The 15204-nt window shown below is 40.2% G+C and overlaps 1 protein-coding gene across 30 annotated transcripts in view; it reads left to right on the top strand.

The window, feature by feature from the left end:
* shank3a (SH3 and multiple ankyrin repeat domains 3a) overlaps positions 1-15204 on the top strand; it is a 651448-nt gene that overhangs the window by 111125 nt on the left and 525119 nt on the right. For 23 of the 30 annotated variants that reach the window (XR_011348059.1, XR_011348061.1, XR_011348060.1 and 20 more), the window contains 2 exons: positions 496-550; positions 2803-2920. The gene's annotated coding sequence lies outside the window, so the exon portion shown is untranslated. The remainder of the gene's footprint in view (positions 1-495; positions 551-2802; positions 2921-15204) is intronic. The other 7 variants (XM_069908791.1, XM_069908790.1, XM_069908777.1 and 4 more) reach the window with 2 other exon arrangements.

Raw genomic sequence — 15204 nt, 5'->3', positions numbered from 1 at the left:
ACCCTTGAAGAGTCAACACCCTCCTCTGGAAGGTAAAATACCAGTGACTGCACTGAACTGATCTTGGTCCTGTTGGCCATTGCACATCTTCACCTTTCTGGGAACAGAACACTATGACATTGTTAATCAAAAATAACTTTATTGTCAAATAATTTTTTTTGACCAGAGGAATCAATTTTACACCAGCCTTAATACAATAGTGTTTTAGTGCACCAGAAATTTTTGCCATACTATTTCTAAGCTAGTTGTTCTCAAATAAGGAAAAGCTTTTCCCGTAATGGATTAGGACACAGTAAAACTTGATTCAATCTTGTTCCTTGAACCATTTGTGGCAGTTACTGTGTGAGAGAGTCTAGTCTAGAGGGTTTTATGAGTTCTGCTCAAAAACAAAGAACAATTAGTTGATAAGCCATTGATAGCCAAAGTTCATTGGAGTAGAATTGATTGTCAATGTAATTGCATTGAATGATTTTATTTTTCAATTTTAATTTCTAGGTTAAGGGACAGCAGACAAGGAAGATTGGTGTAACTTGCCACCTGGTGTTTTGAGGTAAGAGCAGAAGGAATCAATTTATTGAGCCCAAGCTCAACGTGGCAGGTAACACAAGTTAAAGAATGAAATTATGTGGGTGACTGAGATAGGGCTGTAGCCCACCTGATCAGTTTGACATGATCTTAATTAAGATTCAGAGGTTGGGCGGCATGGTTAGCATAGCAGTTAACGCAATGCTGTTGCAGCACCAGTAACTGGGACTGGGGGTTGAATCCATTGCTATCTGTAAGGAGTTTGTACGTTCTCCCCATGTCTGCATGGATTTCTTCTGGGTGCTCCAGTTTGCTCCCACCCTTCAAAATGTACTGGAGGTTGTAGGTCAATTGGGTGTAATTGTGCGGCAGGGAGACGTGGTCCAAAAGGGCCTGTTACCTTTGCTGAATGTCTGTATAGAATGTATGGTGGAGGAGATTGGGGGAAGGTCAGTGGCAGAAAACTGGACAACTATGTTATGAAGTGAAGGAGCAGATACAGGTCAAAGAGGAGTGTGGGTAAAACAGGGCTTTAATGAGCAGGATTTTGGCATGCCAGAAAGTGTATGTTTCGTCTGTGAAAGTTTATGACTTGGTGACATAGCGGATGCTCTTTGGCTTCAGCTGGGGCCTGAAGCACTTGAATCGGCTGCACTGTGCTGAGGTTTTGGTTTTGAGCCTGCTTACGAAAAGCAAATGGAATTTCATCCTTTATCTCACATGGACTGAACAGGAAGCCTTTCTGCAAAATCTTGGTCAGAATTCATTCAAAGAATAGTTTTCAATTTGTGCACCACACCCTCTCTGTTGGCCTTGGAGGATAGCCAGCAAAGACTCCCAAGAACCACAAAATGGCTTGAAAGAGTAAATTAAAATATTGGTCCTTAAATTGTAAAGATCCAGTAGGTTTCATTAACCTGCTTTGTATTTCTTTGCACACATGAGAGTGAAAGGCAAAAAAGATAGGTGTTTAAAAAGTTAAATGGATTTCATAGAATATAGGATCAAGAGTCATTTGAGCCTACATCATCATTCAATAAGATCATGGCTGTCTCTTTACCCGATTTCTGCTTTCTCTCCATAGATTTACATGATGGGGGAGAAAAAGAATGAAGCAACATATGGAACACAACATTGTTGCTCATGAGATCTTGGCTACTTCCCCTATGCCACACTAGTTGTTCTACATTGTCTTCTACTAGACCCTTTTCAAATTGCCTTGTAAAATGGGGTTAACTTCTGAGGTTGAAGACCCAGGTACAAGGCTATTTGAAAGGGACGAACTGGGTAAGCCCGGTCAAAATCTATCCGGTCCCAGACCTACCTCGGAGGTGGTCAGGGAACCCAGTAAAACTAAGCCAAGAGTCCTCCTCTGCCTATTTGAAAGGGGAAATGGCTCACCCAGTTACTCTAGAACTTTAAACAGAAAGGGAACAGAAATAACACGGGGAACAGGGGATTCCCTGTGGCCGTGTGACACATCACTTACCTTGTCATCACCCTTAAATTGCCGGGTTGGCGATTTAACAAGAAGGTTAAGCTGCTATTTGAAAGGTGCAGGAGGTACTTATGACCCAGTAATCTCACCTGGGTCCCAGGAGGGCTACCCAGGTGCTGCATTTTGAAAGCACCTACTGTTTCAGCATGGCTAACACATTGTAGGAACTGTCTGACCACAAGCAGGTAACTGCAACCACAGAGCAGCTTCAAGAGCCCATGAGACCTACTCCTCCTTGAGCTTATAGACTGTCACATCTTTTATTGTAACTAACACCTGTAAATGACGGTGTTTTGGAACATGTTAAGCATTTTTTATTAAAATGAGCTTTTATCTTCAAATTGCAAAAATTAAAACTCTACATTCTAAAAGTTAATGTGTATCATTAATTAACTTAATCTTTGGTATGAGTAATAACTATTTACTTCCTCCTGGGAACTGATCTCATTTATTTGAATGTGAATATTCATGCTCATGGGAAAAATTCCCAACCTATGGAAGATTATTAGATTCCACAAGGAATCCATCAGAGCATCTCAGGGGCAGACATAAGCATAGGGGGCAGTACCAAAAATACCATCTCTTTTTTAGCTGACCTCACAGCAGAAAACAAGACTTTCATGAGGAGGGGTGGATCCCAGTATTTATGCTGGCTTCTGGGTGGAAAATTTGCCCCATTATTAACATTCAAGGGAAAAAATTAGGAGATAAAGAATATAGACATTTGGAATTTTACCAAATGTGTTGCACTTGTAAGACAAATGTTTCTTTTTGTTAAGTAAGGAAAGCAAGGGGTAGAGCAAAGGAGGGAACCAGAACTGAGGTGCAGATCAGCTATTCTGTAATTGACTCTGAAAAGGTCCAAGAGACTGACTGACCTCGCCCTCTACATAATAGGTATGTTATTTGTCTCTATTTCATGAATAGAAATTAGATGGAACACTTTATAGTTTTGGCTTTCTGCAAAATACAGTATATTTCCCCATATCCGAAAAGCCTGGGGCCGGACTTTATTCGGTTAACTGTACTTTTCGGATAACTGAATAATGGCTTTAAGCAACCCAGTAGCATCAGCTGAATACTTGTATCAGTGGGCAAACCACAAAACAAAACAATGGAAGACTTTTCAAGCATGAAATAATGTTTAATTCTGACCTAAAAACGATGTGAACTTTATTTGCACACATATTAGCACATCGGGTGAAATTTTTTTCAACATGCTGCCGCCGAACAAAAAGGTTGGGCTAATTGAACATTTTGGTTAACAGAATTTTGGATGTGGGGAAACATACTGCATCCTTTTGGTCCTGGATTCTAGAGCTCAGTATCACACAAGCACTGTCAGGTTTAGGAGATTTGTAAAGTCAATGGAAGAGAATTTTTTTTTCTGATATTTCACTGATGAAGTTTTTATCCAAGCCTGTTCCTGCTATGGCTCTGAAGTGAGAAGTATGTTCATGAGAGGTGGTAACATGTCTCTCATGAACACATGATGTAAATGAGAAAAAAATAGGCTTCTTAAATGCAAAGGAGGTGACATTTAGTCAGAAATATTGATTGGAGGACAATATAAAGTTGGTAATGTAGAAATGGGGCCAATATGTCATCAACAGCCTTGGGCTGCCATCCTAAGAAAAAATTCAGACAGATTTCAAAGCCCTGTATATTTGTCTCAGTGAAGGTCATCTTGACAGAAAAGTTAGAATTGAATTGTATTGTTTATTGTCACATGTATTAAGTGAAAGATTAATTTTGACATTGAGTGAAGAAAGCTTTACTTCTGGGCGATGGACTAGTTTAGAAGTATTCAAAGGGAGGGATGGGGTGGTGGAGATAGATTTTGTCCTTGATCTACTAAAACTGCTTCAAAACAGCCAATTTGCTGTTTAGGCTTGCTCTTTATTTTTTTCTAAAACATTTGTGGGAAGGACTATTTCCTCCTGCTTCCAAGGGTAAAAATACTATTTGTCTTAAACTAGGAATTTGACACATCCAGAGATAATTTTCAATCAGAAGGTTCTGAATTTTCCATGGCAGAGGTTTGTATTTGCTCAGTGTGTTGAAGACTGATGTTGGTAATATTTTTTTAACACTGATTATTGAGGGACATGAGAATCACTTTGAAATACGAGGTAAAGGATTACTTTGATTTTATTGAATAGCAGATGATTGTGATATGCAATTTTTCTGTCCTTGCATTCATCAATGTGATTGAGCAGCTTGATTCCGTTCAACTTGTCGTATCCCAGAAGTATCTGAGAACTGTACAAACAGTGAATTACCATGTATGGAATATCATTGGACATGTTCCCATCAGCAGGAGACAGGGACTTGCATCGAGTCATTTCCATTTCCAGTAGTTCACTGCAGATCCTCTATATGTCATTGGGTAAAACCTCCCATTGATAAGGTTCACTTCCTGAGAGACCTTTTCTGAGATTTCTTCACTTAAGCAGAGCAAAATGACAACTCTGTGTTACTATACATTTTTTCTTTGACTGACGGTGAGTCATTGGAAAAATTGCAGTTAGAAGCAATCACAGCATGAAATGTGCAAGCACAGAGATATGGAAAGAAGAAAAAAGCTTTTAATTTCAGTTAACCATTGCAATTCCAGGGTCTCAAGCCATTGTTAACTGTGTGCCTTCTCCTGAAAGAGATTAAATTTTCATTAAAAATGACTAATAGTTGAAGGCTTTTCTTTTTGGGGTGATAGAGAATGAGAGGTGACTTTATGGAGATGTATAAGATTATGAGAGGCATAGGTAGGGTGGACAGACAGCACCTTTTTCCCAGAGCGACAATAGTCAATACCAGAGAACATCCATTTAAGGTGTCTGAGATGGGTGTCTGGAATACATTGCCAGGGTGGTGCTGCAGCCTGGTACAATAGGGACATATAAAAAGCTCCGAGAGCAACATTGATATAAGAAAAATGGAGGGCCACAGTCTGTGAGGGAGGAAAGAGTTGATTGATATAGGTCAGCACAATATCATGTGCTGAAGGGCTTGTTCTATGTTCTAAAACAAAGGGGAAAACACTGGGAAAAGAATTCAGGGATTTCTTCTCTGATTTCTGAATTTATCAAGGTAAGTAGGAAGAATGGGAGATCTTCAGAATTATGGAAGACAATGGTTAGTGTAATGGTTAGCCCAACGCTGTTATAGAGTGGGACTGGGGTTTGAATCCTGTGCTGTCTGTAAGGAGTTTGTATGATCTCGCCATGTCTATGTGGGTTTCCTCCATATACTCCAGTTTCCTCCCATCATTCAAAACGTACCAGGGGGGCAGGTATAATTGGGTGGCATGGGCTCATGGGCCAAAAGGGCCTTTTACCGTGCGGTATGTGCTGCAACCGTGCCTGCCAGTCCCGCGTCGGACTTGTCAGTCACCAACGAGCCTGCAGCAGACATGGACACACCCCTCCATAAATCTTCGTCCGCGAAGCCAAGCCAAAGATGTCTAAATTAAAAAATTTAAAGTTCGCAACCTTTATTTGAAACAGTTACAGAAATAGAAATATTGTGACACTATCATTTTTCCTGTTCTATTTCAGTGGACAAACAGGCACATTTCCTTTTCACTCTTTTAAAAAAAAATGCCAATAATTTGCTCTAGATTTTTTTTCCGAGTAATAAATGTAAATGTATCTCTAGTTAATCTTTATTTTACTTCAGGATGGTCAGGACAGGAATTGGCATCTAAACATCTTTGGAAATATTTTCCTGCTTCATTTGGACCTTAATGGTGTTTAAATGAAAAGGTAGACATGTACGATGCAGCTTGCTGGCACTGATATTACTATTTCCATTAAAATACCAGAGGTTCCCAGAGGAGCAGCAGTTATCAACAGTTTCTGGCATAACAGATTTACAGCTTCACCAAGACTTTACCATCAGGACCATTGACACTTTGAAGTTAGACTGTGCCAAGTACTCACATGCAGTAACAATTCTGAACATAAATCTAAACATATGGAAAATATTAGATTTCAGATTTATTGTCAGAATACATACATGACATCACATATAACAATGAGATTCCTTTTCCCTGTGGGTGTGGCAGAATTACTGCTAATTGGTAATGCAAAAAATAAACTGTACATCGAGTAAACATGTAAACAAATAAAAGAAATGTAAACAGATAACAAATGTAAACAAATTGTGCAATGCAGAGAGAACAACAAAAATCAATAAAGTGCACAAGAAAGAGTCCTTAAATGAGTTTCTGATTGACTTTGAGGATTCTGATGGTGGAGGGGTATCAGCTGTTTCTGAACCTGGTGGTGTAAATCTTGTGGCACCTATACCTCTTTCCTGATGGCAGCAATGAGAATAGAGTGTGTGCTGGGTGGTGTGGGTCTTTGATGATAGTTGCTGACCTCCAACAGCAGCATTCCCTGTAGATGTACTCAATAGTGGGGAGGGTTTTGCCTGTTATGTCCTGGGCTGTGTCCATTACCTTTTGGCGGGCTTTATGCTCGGGGGTATTGGTGTTCCCATACCTGTCTGTGATGCAGCCGGTCAGCACACTTTCCACCACAGCTCTGTAGAAATTTGCCAGGGTTTCTGGTATCATACCAAACTCCGCAAACTGCTGAGGAAGTAGAAGTGCTGACGTGCTTTCTTCATGATGCCATTGGTGTGTTGGGTCCAGGAAGATTCTCCAAGAACCTAAATTTGCTCACCCTCTCCACCTCTGATCCCCCAATGATCACTGGATTGTATACTTCTGGTTTTCCTTTCCTGAAGTCAATAATTGGCTCTCCAGTCTCCCTCCTGTATGCTGACTAATCTCCTTCCTTTATGCAACCTAATTTGTATAAAGTAAATTTGCAGATGATGTTATTGTTGTACCAAGCCACACAGTGGTAGGTGTAAAGTGAGTAGAGCAGGTGGCTAAGAACACAGCCCTGTGGTGCTCCAGTACTGATGAGATTGTGGAGGTGATGTTCTTACCAACCTTCAATGATTGTGGTCTGGAGGTGAGTAAATCCATGATTCAAGATTTCCAACTGGGATCAAGGGAATCTTTTGAGTAGAAGAGAACTTTAAAAAAAAAAGTTATTTTTCATGGGATTGTGGTGAGAATCCAGCCTAAAAGACATTGTCTAGTATGGAGGGCAGGGCATACTCTAGAGGAGAAAAAGAGGCCATGAAATATCCTTGACCAATAAGATTAAGGAGTATGCCCAGACATTTGATCAGGAGATGAGAGTAGCCAGGGAAAGATTGTGTTCTCCCTTGGGTCCAAAGAGGTTATCTATGCGTGGAGCCAGGTGTGGGGGTGAGATCAGAAATGAATACTCCTCACCTTTGGAGGAGGACATGGAGAATGATGTGTTCAGCAGGGGTAAATGTGGTTAATGATAAGCATGTCAGTAGTAAGAATGTAGATTTCATGGGATGCATACGAATTGATAAATCCCCAGCAAAAGAATGATTCTACTTCTACTTTCAGATGGTAGGTATTGGGAGACCACTGCCATGGGGTCAAAAGAGTCTGAGAAGAAAAGTATCTGAGGCACACATTACCTTAATGTAAGGAGGCCATGAGACCCTCCCAGGGCTACAAACATACAAGATCTCTATAAAGACATGAGTTTAGACTAGAAAGACTTTCACTTTGGAGGGGCCTGCAAAGCAGCCAAATACTCAAGTTCACTGTCTGCTATTGTGGATAACGTGATCTCAAGCATTTTGAGTTTGGAGTTTAGATATGCATGCTTGGGTTGCGGTAGCCTGGAATAACCCTGAGGTTAAGAAATTGAGACTGAGCATGACCCTGACCACAACAGAAAATGCCGGGACTGCTATTTATTTAAATGACACTCTCATCAAAATTGGATCCATTTGTGTGCACTTTTTATGCCTGGTTGGTGCTGATTAAATTACGCTATCAATCATTTAGAAATTTACTTTGGTGTAAGTTGCCTCAGCTCACCTGACATTTGCCCAAATTCAGTTGCATATCAAATGATATCGTAAGGTCAGAAAGTGCATGTTTGCTCAATTCCTAGCAGTAATTGAAGCTTTCCAGGAAAACTTTACTAACATATTTTTAAAAAAGGAGTACCGAATGGAAGTTTCAAGAAAGAGATTGCATTAAAGCAAGGTCACATTAGACATAAACATGCAGCTCCACACAGCTCACTTTCAATGGCCAGCATTATAATGGCACTAGTGATCTGTGAACAGTGATCAATTGTCCTTGATTAACTGACTGTGGCTCGAAACACTTGTGACAATGTGTGCATTGGACCAGTCTTTACACAGTGGGGGGGGGGGGTTCCCAGACATATTAAAGAGTTCTATGTCCCCAATTCAACCAATCCATCTTCACTTGCAATCAGAAATCGTGCAATGGTTCTGCACACGGGTTTTGTGGGTTAGTCCATTTGGTGCCAGTAGTAAACTTCACATCTGTTTACCACAAATTTTGCATCAATTCTAATTTTCAAGGCAAAGGTGCTTAAAAATCAATTTTATATGGAGTAGATGATCCAATAATTACATCCAGATGAAAATGAGTTTGATAGGTTACTCCAGATAAAAATTAGTTGATTGGAGAAGAGCCAATTTCATTGCCACAATAAGCCGAGTTGGCCTGGGTAAATTGGATTCAACATGTGCCAGGTAAAACTAAATGAATAACGGGATGCCAAATTGAAGATGTTTCATCTGCAGTCTTGTTATATCTATTTGATGACATGTGTAAGAAAATGTCCACAGGGTGGTGAAGTGTTGTAAGAAGGGAGGACAAGGAGAGATCTCAAGAAAATTTACTCATAGTAGAACAGGGCATGGTGTGGCAGACAAGAACCTTATCAAGGATGAGGATGCTGACTGGGTCTTGGGAAAACAAGTAATTATAATTCTAAATAAGTTATATATTGATTTTTTTAAAAAGGAACTAGGAAGGCTAACTACACTTAACATGAATGAGTCATCTTGTTCCTTAGTTGTGGAATGCTAGAAGAACAGAAGCAGTTAAACCAGAAGTTAATCCAAAGCAAGCACAGCCAGGAGACATGTGGAAGGGGTGGATGTGGAAGACAACCATGCGCCTTTCCCAGGTGAAAATCAACAGCTTGGAAGTAAAATGAGGCTTTGTCTGCAAGGGCCATAAAGGATTCCCTCAAAGAATAAATATTTTAATAAGTCTGCAAAATTATAGTGTACAGTACAAACTCAACTCCAAAACAGAACATCAAAAATCAACAAAGTCCAGATAATACTGAAAATATATTTCACATCTCATTCTACTGTGCAGGACCTTGTGGCAATAAACCAATGAATGAATATTTTTCCCATTTACTTAAATTGAATTACATCAATGCAAGAGAAATAGGAACAAAACTAAGCTATTCAGTTCTTATTTTGATCTTTCATCCAAGACGATCACGTTTCTTGTTTTGCCTCAACATCACTTTAATGTATTAAGCCCACACCCTTGATACCATTAACATCCAAATGTCTATGGAGGTTGTGCCTGAAGCACCTTCATGTTGTTGCAACCACACAACTGGCATTGTGGGTATTGAGTACCTATCAAATCAAAGAGGAATGAAATCTAATTTGCACAAATTTCTTGGAGATTTCATTTAGCCTCTGAATTAAAAGTGTTTAATGCTTCTTTGTCTCTTCTGCTGATGTGGAGATAATCTCCTGAAGGCAATCCTGAGGATCCCCTCTTATGTGTGTGATCTCCTTCCTATTCCTCACCATTTTACCTTACAATAGAAGAGAATTTAAACAATGTATGCCTTTCTCATCATTGTATCTTTAAAGGCTTGACCACTAGGGAATTGGAGGAGGTTGAAATTCCATGATGTGGAGAGGGTGGGGGAGGTGTAGAAAAGAGGGGGCATTTATAGAGAATGGATGTAGTAACAGTATCTATATGTATCATATTTGTGTGTGTGCCTGCATAAGAAGATAGTTTTGTGACTGATTTGTTTCTCGTCTTGTCACATAAGAATATAAAATTTCATACAATATTGTTCATTTGATTGTGGACTTCCACTTCCAGAAGAGATGTGTTTGGTATTCCTGTGGTGGTCCTGGCCAGTCTCCTGCCCAGATCACCCTCCCTTCCCTGCTGCACAGGACCTTCCAGATATCATGCAGCTCTTGGATCAATTCTATAAGTGAATAGCTACAATTTCCTTGATGTTGTGTGTTGCTCCTTCTCTAAGTGCTGCACAGCTAAATATTGGCAGCTTCACTTCAATTAGTGTGATGTTTAAGCAAACCTATTGGATATGAGCTATTTCAAATGTCTTTTTGACCAACTTTGTGATTGTTTTGTGGTAATTGAATTTGGTGCTAATGTTAAATGAAACAGAGGGGTGAAATCCATGATCATGGTCACCCAGTAAACCAGGGGTCACCAAAGTGGTCAATATCAACCCCTAAATGGGGGGGGGGGAAATCTATCCAAGGGGTCGATAAATGCCAGTGAGTCGAAAGGGGGTTGATAACATCATGGGGAGTTGAACATTTGTAGTGGAAAGCAGGGGCAGATCAACGGAAAATAGTGCCAATGGCAGTGATGGCCAACATCCCACCATTGTACACATCCCCCTCCCCCAATCCCCCTCCCCCAATCCCCCTCCCCCAATCCCCCTCCCCCAATCCCCCCCCCAACCTAAACAGCGCTGGGATTCCATGTCTGGGGTGGGTGAGGGATCAAGTATTCCATGAAAGGGTCGATGGTCTAAAATGTTTGGGGATCCCTGAAGTAAAACCTCCTTCGGTGTTTTGCATAACTTTACTAATCTTTACTAATGTTAATCCAAATGCTTTGCAATGTCATTCAATGCCCCCCCCCCGTTTCAGAGTCCTGTACGACTGACTGTACTGTTACAAGTTCTAATTCCACTTCTTCACATTGATGATCAGTAACCCTTCTCCCAGCTGTAACCCTGTGTTATTCCCACCTCTACTGTTGTTAATACCACTCAAACTGTCACAGAGTAATCCCTCTCCCAGCATCCTGTGTTATTCATTGTATCTCTGTGATATTAATCCAGCTCCCTCACAATGTAATTTGGTGACACCTCTCTCACTGTTCCCCAGTGTATCTCTTTATTGATGCTGATCCCAAACACTCGCAATGTTGAGTTCAGGCATTCCTTGTCCCCTCCACTTCACATTTCTTCATTCCTTCTGTGAGGGGCATGGATTTTCTGACTTCTTTAAAGGAAATTAATCAGGGGAATGTTGATTTTTGGCCAGAGCTCATAGCATTCAGCTCTCTTCCACTGAAGGACTTCAAGTGCTCAACAAGCGAGACATCAGGGGCAGCTTTCTGCTTTTGTTCAGTGTGCTGTGCCCTGATGAGCTTTTAGTAGCCATGGTAACAGGGAACCACACCTTAAAAGGAGTCGTGAGGCAAATGCGTTGGTGTTATTACCTCAAGAGCCTGATTAGAATATTTAACCCATCCTTAGTCCCAAACAGTATAACTGGTAAATCATATATAGTATTTGGTAATCCAACTCTGAATGTGGATGGTACATCGTTGTCCAGAAAGAGAGTTGTTTTATAAGGAATAATTTTAAAGTACAGTTACTGTGTAATGTAGGTAAATGCACAACAATCCTGCGTACAGCTGTCTCTCTTAAAAAGCACCGAGACTTTTTTGTTCATCTGTTGTCATCAAATACCTTTAAAAATCCACAAATGAGCCTCCCTGCCTTTGCCATCACTACCTCAACTCCAGCCTGCTTTTCCTCTTGAAAATATGGTCACCTGCCAAATACATGCAAATCAATGGTTGAACATCTGCTACAGCACCGAAACGCACATTATCAAAGTCGCCGATTCTCCTGTAAAAATGACAATGCAAAAGAACCTCATCTGTCTCCAACCTTTTTATGTAAATGATCACACAAAAACTCCTGTGAATCTGCAGAGCTCACCTACTGCATTCAGTGATCCCTTTGAGGTCTCCTCTGCATCGGAAAGTCTGGGAGATCGCTTTGTTGAGCACCTCAGCTCTGTCTGCCGCAATAGCGTGGATCTCTCAGTGGCTACCCATTTCAATTCCCTGTCCTATTTCCTTGCTGACATGTCTGTCCATGGTCTGAAACATTGAAAGACTGAGACCACCCACAAATAGGAACAACCCTGTAACTTCCATCTGGGTCCCCTCCACCCAGATGGCTTTAACATTGAACTCTCTAGTTTCCGTTAAACCACCCCCCTCTTCTTCCCCCCCCCCCCACCCCCCCCCCGTCACCTTTCCCCCGCCAGCTCTCTCTCTCGGGGTTTTATGCACAAGAGCTGCATTATTGCCTGCTCTAATGCAGACACAAGCATTGGATAAATTGATTCCTGAATATGATGTCAGTTTGTTACCCAATTGTACCCTCTTTGCAAATTCCCACCCCCCTCAAAAAAAATTATTGTGGAGTTCTCCAAATGCACAGTCTGCATCAAGTGAGAGATTGTCAAAGGTGGTAAATTCCAGATACTTAAACTGTAACAATTGATAAAGAGAACCAGGCAGCATCCAACCCCAATATGTTGGTCTCAGGCCAACAGGAACTCAATTTTTTGGCATATATGGAAAAATATAGTTTATGAGATTCTGGAGGATTTCCTTTCATTGGTAAAGGTTCAGTCTCTGATGAGGACAATTAGCACTTTTGTTTTAGCCCTCATTTAACTCAACTACAAATGCTGAAAAACTGCATGTCTGAACCTTTGGCATCTTTCATTTCTGAATGGGGGGGACATCATGCTGAAGTGTCTTGGATGACAACCAATCTTTACCAGCAGTTAGACAAGCCCTGTTTGTACACAACAGTAAAGGATAGAAACATATTGTATAGGAGCTTTCTCTGTTCTCTGCATTCCTCCTGCCATCTCCTCATGGAGAAACTCTGCTCAGAATCCCTGAGTTGTACTACAATCTGCAAGTATACAGGAGTCTATTTTAAATAATGTGTCAGTATTTTGTCAGCAATGCTGAGATGAGTTTGCTGAGATAATGACTTGAGTTGCTCCTGTCACTTTTGTTCTTGTATAATATGACAATGAAGTTGTCCCTCATGTCTGAACCTTCCTTCAGGCAGAGGAGCCTGCAGAGGTGATCAAGCAGAAATATAACTTGGACTTCAAAATGCAGGGTATGTTTCAAATGTTGGCACCATGGTTATCCTTGAAGATGATAATGATGGGAGTTCAAAAGAATACAGACAGGCTGGAGAAATGGGTGGACAAAAGGCAGGTGAAATTTAATGTGGTGAAATGTGAAGAGAGATTTTGGTTGGAAGAATGAGGAATCTAATAGAGTACGTTTAATAGGATTAAGGAAACCTATTGGGATACATCTGTCCACAATTAATTGCATATGGCAAAGTAAATTTTAAAAAAGATTTTGATTATTAAAAAATATACTGTCCTATTGTATTCTTCAGGGTTTTAGTGCTTGATCCTATTCAATAAAGGAGTGGATTCAAAAGACTGTATGGCCTGCTCCAACTTTTTTTTGTGTTTTGTTCAAGCTTGTGGCTCTAGATCTGCACAATAGATTGAATAAGAGGAAGTGAAGGAGATTCCATGGATGAGGACGGGACTCTTCTGCCTTGGATCTATGTGAATAAATTACCAACGAGAATTATGTGTAAATTTGAATGTGAATCCCCATTCACCAACAGTCCTAGATTATTTGCATGTCCTCTTGCAATATCCATCACATCATCCTTTTTCCTGCAATACAAAACTAGAACTTAGCACACAATTTTTAGAATCCATTTGTGAGCCAATGTGAACAAAATTAAATTGATTAGCTTTATATAGTCCCTTAGTATATTCCTTCTGCACACTATTCTTTTGAGGGAATAGCAGGTTTGTGCTTCATTGGAGCCATTGCCACTCTATATGAAGTATCTTGACAATCTTAGATTTAAGGCAGAGATGAGGAAGAACTGCTTCTCCCAGAGAAAACTGAAATTGTGAAATCCTCAGCCCATTAAATGCATTTAAGATGCTGATATATATTTTTTAGAACAGAAGGGGGCCTAGAGCTTATGGGGGGAGGTGGATGTGGAGTTGATCCTATTGAATGGTGGCAAAGTCTAAAATGGCCAAATGGTCTTTTCCTACTCCTTCTTATGTTCTTGTGAGCATTCTATTGGAAAAAATACACTTGTGAATACTCTCATGCCTTGGAATTTCTTTAGAACAGTGGGAATCAAGATCCTTGATGGCAACAGTCAAGGCAGTAATCATAGCTTGAGTGGATGAATCTCCTGCTGTATTGGAAATTGAGATATCAATCTTCACAAAATGTTTATGGCATAGGAAATCATGTATTACTTTGTATCCACATTGCTCATTGCAAGAAGCATGCAGGTAGACCTGTCCTTTCCCAATACCCTGAAAACATATTTCTTTCAAGTTACTGATCCAATTGCTATTTGAATGACACAACTTAGTCTGCCTTCAGTGCCTGGTCAAGACTATTCATTCCATTTCTAATCATTCGGTTCATTACATTTTTTTTTGTCATATCATCTATAACCTCTTATTGCCAATCTTTTTTATCAAGGTTAACAATTTCTCTGTCTAATTTTTCTTAATACCTCTATGGAATCTTCTCTCAAATCTTCCTGCCACAAGACTAACAAATCCAGGTTCCTCATACTGATCAGATACTGCATCATTGTGTATTCCACAGTTGTCCTGAAGAACTTGTTCCTCATTGGAAGTTTTGCATGGACCCCTCTGTGAGATTGTGTTGGATTATGCTATGCACCTTGATACAAGGTGTAAGCTTTTTGGAAGGTTTTCGTGCAGCCTGTAGCTACTTTTTTTTGATGTCCCAATTAAATATATCTGCAGTCTGTGCAGCAGATCTAATGCCAAATGTTGAGTACCTGGGTAGTCTGTCCCATCTATCTCCTAACCTTGCTGAACTGTAGACTCACCAAATGTAGATCCCTGCTCTATCTGATTCTCCAAAGTGTCATTACCCAATTGTTGAATTGCGAATTACTTTCCTATGGCAATCAGCACAAAGATTTTCATGGGAACTAAAACATTCTTGTTGTCCTTAAGTTGGTTTCTGGTGACTCTCTTTGCCTGTAAAGATCAATTAATATAAGGTACTGGGTTTGAGTGATGTACCTTAGGAGTAGGTGTTGCAAATTTTAGGAGCTAGAGTTAAT

Source organism: Narcine bancroftii, chromosome 13, assembly GCF_036971445.1.
Source record: "Narcine bancroftii isolate sNarBan1 chromosome 13, sNarBan1.hap1, whole genome shotgun sequence".
Taxonomy (NCBI): Eukaryota; Metazoa; Chordata; class Chondrichthyes; order Torpediniformes; family Narcinidae; genus Narcine; species Narcine bancroftii.
The sequence above is the reverse complement of the archived record's forward strand: the minus strand, read 5'-3'. Positions and strand labels throughout refer to the sequence as shown.